General features: G+C 40.2%; 1 non-coding gene across 1 annotated transcript; it reads right to left on the bottom strand.

The window, feature by feature from the left end:
• Positions 1-501: 501 nt before the first annotated feature.
• LOC130951577 (small nucleolar RNA R71) lies at positions 502-609 on the bottom strand. The gene has a single exon (XR_009074027.1). It is a non-coding gene; the product is annotated as a small nucleolar RNA R71 (small nucleolar RNA).
• Between the last annotated feature and the right edge of the window lie 16995 nt (positions 610-17604).

Genomic DNA, 17604 nt, shown 5'->3' with positions numbered 1-17604 from the left:
CCTGAACCTGAGAGAACCTTGAAGCGAAAGCTAAGAGAAGCTAAAGCACAACTCTCTGTTGAGGACCTGACCGAATTCTTCAAAGAAGAAGAACACATGGCAGCCGAAAACAACAACAATGCCAACAATGCAAGGAAGGTGCTGGGTGACTTCACTGCACCTACTCCCGACTTCTATGGGAGAAGCATCTCTATCCCTGCCATTGGAGCAAACAACTTTGAGCTTAAGCCTCAATTAGTTTCTCTAATGCAACAGAATTGCAAGTTCCATGGACTTCCAATGGAAGATCCTCATCAGTTTTTAGCTGAATTCTTGCAGATCTGTGACACAGTCAAGACTAATGGGGTAGACCCTGAGGTCTACAGACTGATGCTATTCCCTTTTGCTGTAAGAGACAGAGCTAGAATATGGTTGGATTCACAACCTAAAGATAGTCTGGACTCTTGGGAAAAGCTAGTCAATGCCTTCTTGGCAAAGTTCTTTCCACCTCAAAAATGGAGTAAGCTTAGAGTGGAAGTCCAAACCTTCAGACAAAAGGATGGAGAATCCCTCTATGAAGCTTGGGAAAGATACAAACAATTAATCAGAAAATGTCCCTCAGACATGCTTTCTGAATGGAGCATCATAGGTATTTTCTATGATGGTCTCTCTGAACTATCCAAGATGTCTTTGGATAGCTCTGCTGGAGGATCTCTTCATTTGAAGAAGACGCCTACAGAAGCTCAAGAGCTAATTGAAATGGTTGCAAATAACCAATTCATGTACACTTCTGAAAGGAATCCTGTGAACAATGGGACTAGTCAGAAGAAAGGAGTTCTTGAGATTGATACTCTGAATGCCATACTGGCTCAGAATAAGATATTGACTCAACAAGTCAATTTGATTTCTCAAAGTCTGTCTGGAATGCAAAATGCACCTGGCAGTACTAAGGATGCTTCATCTGAGGAAGAAGCATATGATCCTGAGAACCCTTCAATGGAAGAGGTGAATTACTTAGGAGAACCCTATGGAAACACCTACAATTCTTCATGGAGAAATCACCCAAATTTCTCATGGAAGAATCAAGAGAGACCTCAACAAGGTTTCAATAACAATAATGGTGGAAGAAATAGGTTTAACAATGGCAAGCCTTTTCCATCATCTTCTCAGCAACAGACAGAGAGTTCTAAGCAGAATACATCTGACTTAGCAACCATGGTCTCTGATCTAATCAAAACCACTCAAAGTTTCATGACTGAAACAAGGTCCTCCATCAGAAATTTGGAAGGACAAGTGGGTCAGCTGAGCAAGAAAATTACTGGACTCCCTCCTAGTACTGTCCCAAGCAACACAGAAGAAAATCCAAAAGGAGAGTGCAAAGCCATAAACATGGCCGAATATGGAGAGGAAAGAGAGGAGGTGGACGCCACTGAGGAAGACCTCAATGGGCGTGCACCAATCTCCTCTGAGTTCCCCAATGAGGAACCATGGGAATCTGAGGCTCAAAATGAGACCATAGAGATTCCATTGGACTTACTTCTGCCTTTCATGAGCTCTGATGAGTATTCTTCCTCTGAAGAGGATGAGTATATCACTGAAGAGCAAGTTGCTAAATACCTTGGAGCAATCATGAAGCTAAATGACAAGTTATTTGGAAATGAGACTTGGGAGGATGAACCCCCTTTGCTCACCAAAGAACTGGATGACTTGTCTAGGCAGAAATTACCCCAAAAGAGGCAGGATCCTGGGAAGTTTTCCATACCTTGTACCATAGGCACCATGACCTTCAAGAAGGCTCTGTGTGACTTAGGGTCAAGTGTAAACCTCATGCCCCTCTCTGTAATGGAGAAGCTATGGATCTTTGAGGTGCAAGCTGCAAGAATCTCATTGGAGATGGCAGACAACTCAAGAAAACAAGCTCATGGACTTGTAGAGAATGTTTTGGTAAAAGTTGAAGACCATTACATCCCTACTGATTTCATAGTCCTAGAGACTGGGAAGTGCATGGATGAATCCATCATCCTTGGCAGACCCTTCCTAGCCACAGCAAAGGCTGTGATTGATGTTGATAGAGGAGAGTTGATCATTCAAGTGAATGAAGAATCCTTGGTGTTTAAGGCTCAAGGACATCCCTCTATCATCATGGAGAAGAAGCTTGAAGAGCTTCTCTCAAATCAGAGACAAACAGAGCCCCCACAGTCAAACTCTAAGTTTGGTGTTGGGAGGCCACAACCAAACTCTAAGTTTGGTGTTGAACCCCCACAGTCAAACTCTAAGTTTGGTGTTGGGAGGTTCCCACATTGCTCTGAGTATCTGTGAGGCTCCATGAGAGTCCTCTGTCAAGCTAATGACATTAAAGAAGCGCTTGTTGGGAGGCAACCCAATGTTTTATAATTAACTATTTCCTTTTGTTATTTTATCTTTTTTGTAGGTTGATGATCATAAGAAGTCACAAAATCAATGAAAAAAGCAAAAACAAAATGAAAAACAGGAAGAAAAACAGCACACCCTGGAGGAAGAATTCACTGGCGTTTAAACGCCAGTGAGGCTAGCAATTGGGCGTTTAACGCCTAGTCTGGCACCATTATGGGCGTTTAACGCCAGAAAGGGGCACCAGACTGGCGTTAAACGCCAGAAAAGGGCAAGAACCTGGCGTTAAATGCCAGGAATGGGCACCAGTCCGGCGTTTAACGCCAGAAATGGCTCAAAACGTGATTTTGAGCAACATTTGGTGTAGGGATGACTTTTCCTTGACACCACAGGATCTGTGGACCCCACAGGACCCCCACCTACCCCACCACCACCCTCTCTCTTCTTCCCCCATTCACCAATCACCTCAATACCTCTTCCCCAAAAACCCTTCACCTATCAAATCCCATCTTTCTCTTCACCACTCACATCCATCCTTCATAAAACCCCACCTAACCTTCCATTCAAATTCAAACCACTTTCCCTCCCAAACCCACCCATAATGGCCGAACTCCATCTCCCCTCTCTCCTATAAATACCTTTCTTCATTCCTTCATTTTCACACAACCTAAACACCACTTCTCCCCTTCTTTGGCCGAATACATAGCCATCCCTTTCTCCCTCATTTCTTCTTCTTCTACTCTCTTCTTTCTTCTTTTGCTCGAGGACGAGCAAACATTTTAAGTTTGGTGTGGTAAAAGCGTTGCTTTTTCGTTTTCCATAACCATTTATGGCATCCAAGGCCGGAGAAACCTCTAAAAAGAGGAAAGGGAAGGCAAAAGCTTCCACCTCCGAGTCATGGGAGATGGATAGATTCATCTCAAGGGTGCATCAAGACCACTTCTATGAAGTTGTGGCCTTGAAGAAGGTGATCCCCGAGGTCCCCTTTTCACTCAAAAAGGGTGAATATCCGGAGATCCGCCATGAGATCCGAAGAAGAGGTTGGGAAGTACTTACCAACCCCATTCAACAAGTCGGAATCTTGATGGTTCAAGAGTTCTATGCCAATGCATGGATCACCAAGAACCATGATCAAAGTGTGAACCCGGATCCAAAGAATTATCTTACTATGGTTCGGGGGAAATACTTAGATTTTAGTCCGGAAAGTGTGAGGGTAGCGTTCAACTTGCCTATGATGCAAGGAGATGAACATCCTTACACAAGAAGGGTCAACTTTGATCAAAGGTTGGACCAAGTCCTCACAGTCATATGTGAAGAGGGCGCACAATGGAAGAGAGATTCAAGAGGCAAGCCGGTTCAATTGAGAAGGCATGACCTCAAACCCGTGGCTAGAGGATGGTTGGAGTTCATCCAACGCTCAATCATTCCCACTAGCAACCGGTCCGAAGTTACTCTAGACCGGGCCATCATGATTCATAGCATCATGATTGGAGAAGAAGTGGAAGTTCATGAGGTTATAGCCCAAGAACTCTATAAAGTGGCGGACAAGTCTTCCACCTTGGCAAGGCTAGCCTTTCCTCATCTCATTTGTCACCTCTGTTATTCAGTTGGAGTTGACATAGAAGGAGACACCCCCATTGATGAGGACAAGCCCATCACCAAGAAAAGGATGGAGCACACAAGAGACCCCTCTCATCATGAGATCCCTGAGATACCTCAAGGGATGCACTTTCCTCCACAAGACTATTGGGAGCAAGTAAACACCTCCCTAGGAGAATTGAGTTCCAACATGGGACAACTAAGGGTGGAGCATCAAGAACACTCCATCATCCTCCATGAAATTAGAGAAGACCAAAGAATCATGAGGGAGGAGCAACAAAGACAAGGGAGAGACATTGAGGAGCTCAAGCACTCCATAGGATCTTCAAGAGGAAGAAAGAGCCGCCATCACTAAGGTGGACCCGTTCTTTGATTTCCTTATTCTTTATTCTTCTGTTTTTCGAATTCTATGCTTATGTCTATCCATGTTTGTGTCTTGTGATCATTAGTGTCTTTAGTGTCTATGCCTTGAAGTTATGAATGTCCTATGAATCCATCACTTTTCTTGAATAAAAATGTGCTTAATTGAAAAGGAAAGAATTGCATGAATTCTAAATTTTATAATAGTTTAATTATTTGATGTGGTGGCATTACTCTTGTTCTCTGAATGTATGCTTAAACAGTGCATATGTATCTTGAATTTGTGGTTCATGAAGGTTGGCTCTTGAAAGAATGATGAAAAAGGAGACATGTTACTGAGGATCTGAAAAATCATTAAAAATGATTCTTGAAGCAAGAAAAAGCAGTGAATACAAAAAAAAAAGAGGCGAAAAAAAAAATCGAAAAAAAAAAGAAAGAAAAGAAAGAAAAAGAAAGAAATAAAGTTGTGATCCAAGGCAAAAAGAGTGTGCTTAAGAACCCTGGACACCTCTAATTGGGGACTTTAGCAAAGCTGAGTCACAATCTGAAAAGGTTCACCCAATTATGTGTCTGTGGCATGTATGTATCCGGTGGTAATACTGGAAGACAGAGTGCTTTGGACCACGGCCAAGACTCATGAAGTAGCTGTGTTCAAGAATCATCATACTTAACTAGGAGAATCAATAACACTATCTGGATTCTGAGTTCCTAAAGAAGCCAACCATTCTGAATTTCAAAGGATAGAGTGAGATGCCAAAACTGTTCAGAGGCAAAAAGCTAAAAGCCCCGCTCATCTAATTAATACTGATCTTCATAGATGTTTTTGGAATTCATTGCATATTCTCTTCTTCTTATCTTATTTGATTTTCAGTTGCTTGAGGACAAGCAACAATTTAAGTTTGGTGTTGTGATGAGCGGATAATTTATACACTTTTTGGCATTGTTTTTAGTATGTTTTTGGTAGTTTTAGTTGAGTTTTTAGTATATTTTTATTAGTTTTTAGTTAAAATTCACTTTTCTGTACTTTACTATGAGTTTGTGTGTTTTTCTGTGATTTCAGGTATTTTCTGGCTGAAATTGAAGGTTCTGAGCAAAAATCTGATTCAGAGACTGAAAAGGACTGCAGATGCTGTTGGATTCTGACCTCCCTGTACTCGAAGTGGATTTTCTGGAGCTACAGAAGCCCAATTTCCGCGCTCTCAACGGCGTTGGAAATTAGACATCCTGGGCTTTCCAGCAATATATGATAGTCCATACTTTGCCCAAGATTTGATGGCCCAAACCGGCGTTCAAAGTCACCTCAAGAAATCCCAGCGTTAAACGCTGGAACTGGCACCCAAATGGGAGTTAAACGCCCAAACTGGCATGAAAGCTGGCGTTTAACTCCAAGAAGAGTCTCTACACGAAATTGCTTCATTGCTCAGCCCAAGCACACACCAAGTGGGCCCGGAAGTGGATTTTTATGTCATTTACTCATCTCTGTACACCCTAGGCTACTAGTTTTCTATAAGTAGGACCTTTTACTATTGTATTAGAGGACTTTGGTAGCTATCTTCGTTTTATGCTATCTTAGATCATTGGGAGGCTGGCCATTCGGCCATGCCTAGACCTTATGCTTATGTATTTTCAACGGTGGAGTTTCTACACACCATAGATTAAGGTGTGGAGCTCTGCTGTACCTCGAGTATTAATGCAATTACTATTGTTCTTCTATTCAATTCCGCTTGTTCTTTGTCCAAGATATCACTTGTTCTTCAACTTGATGAATGTGATGATCCGTGACACTCATCATCATTCTCACTCATGAACAAAGTGACTGACAACCACTCTTGTTCTACAAGCATACGAGGCTCTAGTGAATATCTCTTGGATTCCTGATAACACGATGCATGGTTGATCGCCTGACAACCGAGTGCTCGCCTGACAAACGAGCCAGCCATTCCGTGAGATCAGAGTCTTCGTGGTATAGGCGAGAACTGATGGCGGCATTCAAGAGAATCCGGAAGGTCTAACCTTGTCTGTGGTATTCTGAGTAGGATTCAATGATTGAATGACTGTGACGTGCTTCAAACTCCTGAGGGCGGGGCGTTAGTGACAGACGCAAAAGAATCACTGGATTCTATTCTGGCCTGATTGAAAACCGACAGATGGATAGCCGTGCCGTGACAGGGTGCGTTGAACATTTCCAATGAGAGGATGGGAGGTAGCCACTGACAACGGTGAAACCCTTGCATAAGCTTGCCATGGAAAGGAGTAAGAAGGATTGGATGAAGACAGTAGGAAAGCAGAGAGACGGAAGGGAAGGCATCTTCATGCGCTTATCTGAAGTTCCTACCAGTGAATTACATAAGTATCTCTATCTTTATCTTTTATGTTATTTTCATCACCATCATACAATTGAGTTTGCCTGACTAAGATTTACAAGATGACCATAGCTTGCTTCATAGCAACAATCTCCGTGGGATCGACCCTTACTCACGTAAGGTATTACTTGGACGACCCAGTGCACTTGCTGGTTAGTTGTGCGAAGTTGTGTAATGCCATGGAATTGAACCACCAAGTTCTTGGAGTTCATGACCGGGGATTATGAGAGTTGTGAAAAGTATTGTTCACAATTTCGCGCACCAGTAAAGTATGGACTATTATATATTGCTGGAAAGCCCTGGATGTATACTTTCCAGCTTAATTAAGAGCGCGCCAATTGGACTCTTGTAGCTCCAAAAAATCCATTCCGAGTGCAGGGAGGTCAGAATCCAACAACATCAGCAGTCCTTTTTCAGCCTAAATCAGATTTTTGCTCAGCTCCCTCAATTTCAGCCAGAAAATATCTGAAATTACAGAAAAACACACATATTCATAGTAGAGTCTAGAAATATGAATTTTGCCTAAAAATAAATAAAATTATACTAAAAACTAACTAAAACATACTAAAATCTACATGAAATTACCCCCAAAAAGCGTATAAAATATCCGCTCATCACAACATCAAACTTAAACTGTTGCTTGTCCCCAAACAACTAGATAAATAAAATAGGATAAAAAGAAATTAAGCAGCAATAATATCTCAGAGTTTTAAGTGAAGCTCAGATTCTAATTAGATGAGCGGGGTTAGTAGCTTTTTGCTTCTGAACAGTTTTGGCATCTCACTTTATCCTTTGAAATTCAGAATGATTGGCATCCATAGGAACTCAGAATTTAGATAGTATTATTGATTCTCCTAGTTTAGTATGTTGATTCTTGAACACAGATACTTTATGAGTCTTGGCCGTGGCCCTAAGCACTTTGTTTTCCAGTATTACCACCGGATACATAAATGCCACAGACACATAACTGGGTGAACCTTTTTAGATTGTGACTTAGCTTTGCTAGAGTCCCCAATTAGAGGTGTCCAGAGTTCTTAAGCACACTCTTTTGCTTTGGATCACGACTTTAACCACTCAGTCTCAAGCCTTTCACTTGGACCTGCATGCCACAAGCACATGGTTAGGGACAGCTTGATTTAGCCGCTTAGGCCTGGATTTATTTCCTTGGGCCATTCTATCCATTGATGCTCAAAGCCTTGGATCCTTTTCACCCTTCCCTTTTGGTTTAAAGGGCTATTGGCTTTTTCTACCTCTTTTGCTTTTCTTTTTTTTTTCGCAAGCTTGTTTTTCACTGCTTTTTCTTGCTTCAAGAATCAATTTCATGATTTTTCAGATTATCAATAACATTTCTCTTGTTCATCATTCTTTCAGGAGCCAACAATTTTAACATTCATAAAATTCAATATAAAAAATATGCACTGTTCAAGCATTCATTCAGAAGACAAAAAGTATTGCCACCACATATAAATAATTAGAATTTTCCTTATTAAGAACTCGAAAAAATTAAATTGCCTCTTTATTCTAAAAATCTATTATTTTATTCATGTTTGATGATGATGAGAAAAATAAATTATAACTTAATTGGAAATAAAGTCAAAATAGAGATACTAATTACTACTATTAATATGTAGCTTCTAAGGTAAATTCATAATAAGAACATTTATCACAGAGTTAAGGCAAAGATTAGGACTCAACAACCTTTATTTTGGGAAGTGGGTATTCCTCTAGTCTGTGGGGTGATTGATCCTTCAAGAGATAATTTCTGACGCTTCAGTTCCTTCAAGTCACATCCTTGCTCTTCCTGTTCCCTTAGGTGTCATGATCTTGATGAGTTTTAGCTCAGTGATAATGGCAAATCACGCCAAACTTAGAGGTTTGCTTGTCCTCAAGCAAAAGAAAAGAAAGGAGAGGAATAGAGGGAGAGGCAATTTCGAAATTCAAAAGATATGATGAGTTGAAAAAGATTTGAAAAAGAGTTGGATTGGATTGGAAAAAGATTTGTGTTTATAAATTAAGATACATTTGATATTTTTGAAAAAGGGATTTTAGAAATTAGGATTACAATTTTTGGAATTAAAGGATGAGAGTTTGTAACATGTTTATGCAAGAAATCATGATTTGAAATGTAAAAAAAAATTGTGAAGTAAAAACGAATTTACCTCCTCCCCACCATCCTGGCGTTAAACGCCCAAACGCTGCATGTTTTGGGCGTTTAACGCCCATGTGCAGCTTCTCTTGGGCGTTCAACGCCCAGCTGTTGCTTCTTTCTGGCGTTGAACGCTAGGAACTCCTTCGTCACTGGGCATTTTTTTGAACGCCCAGGACGCTGTAAATCTGGCGTTGAACGCCCAGAAGGTACTTCTTTCTGGCGTTCAACGCCCAGAAGGTGCTTCTTTCTGGCGTTGAACGCCCAAAACAGCTCTTACTGGTGTTTTCGCACCAGTGAACTTCTTTTTGCTGTTTTTATCCTTTGAATCCTTCTATAACTCTGTGAACTCAAGCAATTGCTATTTTACCTTGAAGATAATTGACATATACCTGTAAAAATCAATTAATTAACAAATAAACTTTGTAAATGGCTGGGTTGCCTCCCAGCAAGTGCTTCTTTATTGTCTTTAGCTGGACTATTACTGAGCTTTAATCAAGTCTCAGTTTTGAGTATTCTTGCTCAAAATTTCCTTCAAGATAATGTTTGACTCTCTGTCCATTAACAATGAACTTTTCGTTGGAATCATTATCCTGAAACTCTACGTATCCATATGGTGACACACTTGTAATCACATATGGTCCTCTCCACCGGGATTTCAATTTTCCGGGGAATAATCTGAGCCTAGAATTAAATAGCAAAACTTTCTACCCTTGCTCAAAGACTCTGGATGACGGTTTCTTATCATGCCATCTTTTTGCTTTCTCCTTGTAAATTTTTGCATTTTCGAAAGCATTGAGTCTGAATTCCTCTAGCTCATTTAACTGGAGCAAACATTTTTCTCCAGCTAACTTGGCATCAAGGTTTAGGAACCTGGTTGCCCAGTAGGCCTTATGTTCCAGTTCCACTGGCAAGTGACAGGCTTTTTCATACACAAGCTGGTATGGAGAAGTTCCTACGGGAGTCTTGAATGCTGTTCTGTATGCCCACAGAGCATCATCCAAGCTTCTTGCCCAATCCCTTCTACGGTTAATTACAGTCCGTTCCAGGATTCTTTTAAGTTCTCTGTTAGAGACTTCAGCTTGCCCATTTGTCTGTGGATGATATGGAGTGGCTACCTTGTGGCTAACTCCATAACGAACCAAAGCATAGTAAAGCTGTTTATTGCAGAAATGAGTGCCCCCATCACTGATCAATACTCTAGGGGTACCAAATCTGCTGAAGATATATTTCTGGAGGAATTTTAGTACTGTCTTAGTGTCATTAGTGGGTGTTGCAATAGCTTCCACCCATTTGGATACATAATTCACTGCCACCAGAATATAAGTGTTTGAGTATGATGGTGGGAAAGGCCCCATGAAGTCAATACCCCATACATCAAACAACTCAATCTCCAAGATCTCTTGTTGAGCCATGGCATAACTGTGAGGCAGATTGCCAGATCTTTGGCAACTGTCACAGTTAAGTACAAACACTCGGGAGTCTTTATAGAGAGTAGGCTAGTAGAAGCCGCATTGGAGGACTCTTGTGGCTGTTCGCTCACTTCCAAAATGTCCTCCATACTGTGATCCGTGGCAGTGCCAGAGGATCTTCTGTACTTCTTCTTTAGGCACACATCTACGGATTACTCCATCTGCACATCTTTTGAAGAGATATGGTTCATCCCAAAGATAGTACTTTGCATCTGTGATCAATTTCTTTGATTGCTGCCTACTGTACTCTTTGGGTATGAACCTCACTGCCTTGTAGTTTGTAATGTCTGCAAACTATGGCACTTCCTGGATGGCAAAGAGTTGCTCATCTGAAAAGTTTTTAGAGATCTCACTAAGAGGGAGGGACGCCCCTTCTACTGGTTCTATTCGGGACAGGTGATCTGCTACTTGGTTCTCTGTCCCTTTTCTGTCTCTTATTTCTATATCAAACTCTTGCAGAAGCAACACCCATCTGATGAGTCTGGGTTTTGAATCCTACTTTGTGAGTAGATATTTAAGAGTAGCATGGTCAGTGTACACAATCACTTTTGATCCTACTAAATAGGATCTAAACTTGTCAATGGTATAAACCACTGCAAGTAGCTCTTTTTCTATGGTTGTGTAGTTCTTCTGTGCATCATTTAGAACACGACTGACATAATAAATGACGTGCAAAAGCTTGTCATGCCTTTGTTCCAACACTGCACCAATGGCATGGTCACTGGCATCACACATTAATTCAAAAGGTATTGTTCAGTCTGGTGCAGAGATGACTGGTGCTGTGACCAGCTTAGCTTTCAGAGTCTCAAACGCCTGCAGACACTCCTTATTAAAGATAAATGGCGTGTCAGCAGCTAGCAGATTACTTAGAGGTTTGGCAATTTTTGAAAAATTCCTTATAAACCTCCTATAAAATCCTGCATGCCCCAGAAAGCTTCTGATTGCCTTAACATTGGCTGGTGGTGGTAATTTTTCAATTACCTCTACCTTAACTTGATCTACTTCTATTCCCTTGTTTGAAATTTTGTGTCCAAGGACAATTCCTTCAGTCATCATAAAGTGAAATTTCTCCCAGTTTAAAACCAGGTTAGTCTCTTGGCACCTCTTTAGAACAAGTGCTAGATGGTCAAGACAGGAGCTGAATGAGTCTCCAAATACTGAAAAGTCATCCATGAAGACTTCCAAAAATTTTTCTATCATATCAGAGAAAATTGAGAGCATGCACCTTTGAAAGGTTGCAGGTGCATTGCACAGACTAAATGTCATCCTTCTGTATGCAAATATTCCAGATGGACATGTGAATGCTGTTTTCTCTTGATCCTGGGGATCTACTGCAATTTGATTATAACCTGAATATCCATCCAGGAAGCATTAGTATTCATGACCTGTTAGTCTTTCTAGCATTTGGTCTATGAATGGTAAAGGAAAATGATCCTTTCTGGTAGCTGTATTGAGCCTTCTGTAATCAATACACATACGCCACCCTGTAACTGTCTTTGTAGGAACCAGTTCATTTTTTTCATTATGAACCACTGTCATGCCACCCTTCTTAGGGACGACTTGGACAGGGCTTACCCAGGGGCTATCAGAAATAGGATAAATAATCCCAGCCTCTAGTAATTTAGTGACCTCCTTCTGCACCACCTCCTTCATAGCTGGATTCAGCCGCCTTTGTGGTTGAACCACTGGCTTAGCGTCACCCTCCAATAAGATCTTGTGCATGCATCTGGCTGGGCTAATGCCTTTAAGATCACTGATGGACCACCCAAGAGCTGTCTTGTTTGTCTTTAGCACTTGAATTAGTGCTTCCTCTTCCTGTGACTCTAAAGTAGAGCTTATGATTACAGGAAAGGTATCACCTTCTCCCAGAAATGCATATTTCAGGGATGGTGGTAATGGTTTGAGCTCGGGTTTAGGAGGTTTCTCCTCTTCCTGAGAGATTTTCAGAGGTTCTATTATTCTCTCTGATTCCTCCAGATCAGGTTGAACGTCTTTAAAGATATCCTCTAGTTTTGATTCGAGACTCTCAGTCATATTGATCTCTTTTACCAGAGAGTCAATAATATCAATGCTCATGCAGTCATTTGGAGTGTCTGGATTCTGCATAGATTTGACAACATTCAACTTGAACTCATCTTCATTGACTCTCAGGGTTACTTCCCCTTTTTGGACGTCAATAAGGGTTCGGCCAGTTGCTAGGAAAGGTCTTCCTAGAATGAGAGTTGCACTCTTGTGCTCCTCCATTTCCAGTACCACAAAGTCAGTAGGAAAGACAAATGGCCCAACCTTGACAATCATATCTTCAATCACGCCTGATGGGTATTTAATAGAGCCATCAGCAAGTTGGAGACATATCCGGGTTAGTTTGACTTCTTCAGTCAAACCAAGCTTTTTGATAGTAGATGCAGGTATTAGGTTGATACTTGCCCCAAGATCACATAGAGCTTGCTTGGTACAAGTACCCTCTAATGTGCATGGTATCATAAAGCTTCCGGGATCTTTGAGCTTCTCAGGTAAGCTTTTCAGAATGACTGTACTGCATTCTTCAGTGAGGTAAACTTTTTTAGTTTCCCTCCAATCCTTCTTATGACTTAAGATCTCTTTCATGAACTTAGCATAAGAGGATATTTGCTCAAGTGCCTCTGCAAATGAAATCTTTATTTCAAGAGTCCTGAGATAGTTTGCAAAGCGGGCAAATTGCTTATCCTGTTCCGCTTGGTAGAGTTTCTGAGGATAAGGCATTTTGGCTTTGTATTCCTCAACCTTAGTTGCTGCAGGTTTATTGCCTACAGATGTGGGTTAAGAAGCCTTTTTAGATGGCTTATTATCAGTACTTGTATGTGTCTGATCCTCCACGGGCATTTGAATGCCAGGGGTGGAAGCTGGAGTGGCATTAGATGCCAAGTCCTTACTTGTTTCTGGCATCTGAACGCCAGAACTGTGCTCCCTTTGGGCGTTCAACGCCAAATCCTTGCTTGTTTCTGGCGTTGAACGCCAGGACTGAGCATGGTTTGGGCGTTCAACGCCAGTTTTCCACTCATTCTCTGGCGTTTGAGCGCCAGAATTATTCCTCTATGGGCTCTTACTGTCCTCAGAGGGATTTTGGTTAGTTTGCTCATTTCTTGGCTTCCTGCTATCTTAAAGTGAGGTATTTAATGTTTTCCCACTTCTTAATTGAACTGCTTGGCACTCTTCTGTTATTTATTTTGATAACTGCTATTCTGTTTGCTTCAACTGTACTTCCATATTCATATTAGCCATTCTGTTTCTTGTAGTATTTCCTTGAATTCGGCTAGCTGTTTTGTTAGAAAATTCAGTTGCTGATTGAATTAAGTAACTTGTTCTGTAGGACTCAGTTCAGCAGTTACTGTTTTAGCCTCTTCTTTCATGGAAGGTTCACTGCTTAGGTACAGATGCTGATTTCTAGCAACTGTATCAATGAGCTCTTGAGCTTATTCTATTGTCTTTCTCATGTGTATAGATCCACTAGTTGAGTGGTCTAGAAAAATCTGAGCTCTTTCTGTAAGCCCATAGTAGAAGATGTCTAACTGCACCCACTCTGAAAACATTTCAGAGGGGAATTTTCTTAGCATCTCTCTGTATCTCTCCCAAGCATCATAAAGAGATTCATTATCTCCTTGTTTGAAGCCTTGGATGTTGAGCCTTAGCTGTGTCATCCGTTTTGGAGGAAAATAGTGATTTAGGAATTTTTCTGACAACCTATTTCCATGTCTTTATGCTGTCCTTAGGTTGGTTATTTAACCACCTCTTAGCTTGGTCTTTTACAGCAAATGGGAACAGTAATAACCTGTAGACATCCTGATCTACCTCCTTATCATGTACTGTGTCAGGAATTTTGTAAAAACTATGCAAGAAACTTTGTAGGTTCTTCCTGTGGAAGACCGGAATACTGGCAACTTTGCTGCACCATGATGATGAGCTGCGGATTCAACTCAAAACTACTGACTCCGATGGAGGGTATACAGATACTACTCCCATATGAAGCAGTAGTGGGGTTAGCATATGACCCCAGAGTCCTTCTGGACTGTTCATTTCCACTTAGGTCCATGTTGGAGTAAAGGAGGTAATGTGGATTTAAATTTTATTTATTTTATTATATAAAAAAATTAATTTCCGAAATAACAAAATAAAATAAAAACTAAAATAATAAATAAAAAGAAATAAATTTCCGAAATAAAAAAATAAAAATTTGAAATTATTTTTTTTGAAAACTTTCAAAAAAATGAGGAGAGAGAAAGTGGTTAGGATATTTTTGAAATTGAAATCTGAATTTTTATATAAAAAAAATTCAAAATTGTGGCTTAAAAATAGTTAGAGAAGATATTTTTTTGAATTTTGAATTTTATGATGAAAGAGAAAAACACACAAAAAACACAAGACTTAAAATTTTTAGATCTAATCCTCCTTGTTTTCAAAAATTTTGGAGGGAAAACACCAAGGAACTCCAAACTTAAAAATTTTAAGATCAAAACACAAAGAAGACTCAAGAACACTTTGAAGATTCACAAGAACAATAAGAACAAAAGAAAGAACACCAAACTTAAAATTTTTAGAAAAATTTAATAAAAGGTAACACTTGTTTTGAAGAGGTATATATATATATTTTTTGAAAAAGATACCCAATTACCAAGAACATAAACCAACGCTCTAGCCAATTGGGCAGTAAAGGTAACACTTGTTTTGAAGAGGTATATATATATATATATATATATATATTTTTTGGAAGACTAATGCTTTGGAAAAGAACAAGAAAAACAAGAAAAGACACAGAACAAGAAAAACTAAAAATCAAACAAGAAAAATAAACAAGAACAACTTAAAGATCAAAGAACACAAATTCAAAAATTTAAAAGGAAAATATAAAATATACAATTGACACCAAACTTAGAACAAGACACTAACTCACGAAAAATTAAAAATTAATAAGGAAAAATAATATTTTTGAAAATTTTTTGAAGAGAAATTAAAGGACTCAAATTTAATGACTCTATAGCATCAATACTCTATTCCTAATCTAAGTAACAAAATAAACCTTTAGTTGTTCAAACTCAAACAATCCCCGGCAACGGCGCCAAAAACTTGGTGCACGAAATTGCAATCACACTTTTGCAATCCACACAACTAACCAGCAAGTGCACTGGGTCGTCCAAGTAATACCTTAAGTGAGTAAGGGTCGATCCTATGGAGATTGTTGGCTTGAAGCAAGCTATGGTTATTTTATTATTCTTAGTCAGGAGATCAATTATAATTATCAGTTTGAATTACTAAAAAATAAAAGAGCGTGAAATAATTACTTGTTATGCAAAAATGGATAATATGTTGGAGTTTTGGAGATGCTTTGTCTTCTGAATTCCTGTAACATAATGTTTCCTCTCATGCAAAAGTGCAAAGTTCCTTCCATGGCAAGCTCTATGTAGGGTGTCACCGTTGTCAATGGCTACTTCCCATCCTCTCAGTGAAAATGGTCCAAATGCTCTGTCACAGCACGACTACTCAGCTGTTGGTTCTCGATCATGTCGGAATAGAATCCATTGATTCTTTTGCGTTTGTCATCACGCCCAACACTCGCGAGTTTGAAGCTCGTCACAGTCATCCAATCCCAGAATCCTACTCGGAATACCACAGACAAGGTTTAGACTTTCCAGATTCTCATGAATGCCGCCATCAATTCTAGCTTATACCACGAAGATTCTGATTAAGGAATCTAAGTGATACTCATTTAATCTGATGTAGAACGGAGGTGGTTGTCAGACACACGTTCATGGATTGAGGAAGGTGATGAGTGTCACGGATCACCACCTTCTCCATAGTTAAGCGCGAATGATCATCTTAGATAGGAACACGCATGTTTGAATGGAAAAATAGAAATAATTGCATTAATTCATCGAGACGCTGCAGAGCTCCTCACCCCCAACAATGGAGTTTAGAGACTCATGCCGTCAAAGAGTATAAAATTCAGATCTAAAAATGTCATGAGATCCAAAATAAGTCTTTAAAAGTTGTTTAAATACTAAACTAATAACCTAGGTTTACAGAAAATGAGTAAACTAAGATAATTGGTGCAGAAATCCACTTCTGGGGCCCACTTGGTGTGTGCTGGGGCTGAGACTTAAGCTTCTCATGTGCCTGGGCTGTTTCTGGAGTTGAACGCCAGGTTGTAACCTGTTTCTGGCGTTGAACTCCAACTTACAACCTGTTTCTGGCGCTGAACGCCAGACTACAACATGGAACTGGCGTTGAATGCCATTTTACGTCATCTATCTTCGCGTAAAGTATGGACTATTATATATTTCTGGAAAGCCCTGGATGTCTACTTTTCAGCTTAATTAAGAGCGCGCCAATTGGACTTCTGTAGCTCCAAAAAATCCATTCCGAGTGCAGGGAGGTCAGAATCCAACAGCATCAGCAGTCCTTTTTCAGCCTAAATCAGATTTTTACTCAGCTCCCTCAATTTCAGCCAGAAAATACCTGAAATTACAGAAAAATACACAAACTCATAGTAGAGTCCAGAAATATGAATTTTGCCTAAAAATAAATAAAATTATACTAAAAACTAACTAAAACATACTAAAATATACATGAAATTACTCCCAAAAAGCGTATAAAATATCCGCTCATCAGTCACCTGAATGACGACACAACAAGCGAGTACACGAGCGCAATGTTTCCAGAGACTCGAAACACCAGCGCGACGAGGGTGATAGAAGGCATTGCCGGGAGGCCAAGCGAGCACGAAGCAATCATGTGATAATGGGAGCCACCCCATTAACGGAGAAAATTCTGAGATCCAAACTCTCGAAGGACTTCGACAAGCCCACTAATATGAAATACGATGGGACCAAAGATCCCTAGAAACACCTAACGGCCTTCGAGACCAACCTGAAAGGGGCTGCCAATGAGGTCTGATGCAGGGCTTTCCCGGTAACCCTAGTCGGCCCTACAATCAAATGGTTTAACGCCATCCCTAACAGCTCTATAACCAGTTTTGACAATGTCTCTAGGAAGTTTATGGTCCAATTCACCACCAGAATCACCAAAGTAAAACATCGCATCAGCCTACTCAGAATCACCCAAATAAAAGACAAACCCATGAGGAAATACCTCAACAGGTTCAACGATGAGTGCCTGACGGTCAACGGATGACGAACGAATTCTTGCGTTGACTAGAATTTTACAAATAAACTCTCGTTGCAAGTATAGCTTCTAAACCAACAAAGAATCCTTTCGTACAAAAACTTGGTTGTCACAAGTAACAAACCCCTAATAAAATTGATAACCGAAGTATTTAAACCTC

This window comes from Arachis stenosperma, chromosome 1, assembly GCF_014773155.1.
Source record: "Arachis stenosperma cultivar V10309 chromosome 1, arast.V10309.gnm1.PFL2, whole genome shotgun sequence".
NCBI classification, from domain to species: domain Eukaryota; kingdom Viridiplantae; phylum Streptophyta; class Magnoliopsida; order Fabales; family Fabaceae; genus Arachis; species Arachis stenosperma.
Note: the sequence above shows the minus strand (reverse complement) of the source record. Positions and strands in the feature narration are given on the sequence as shown.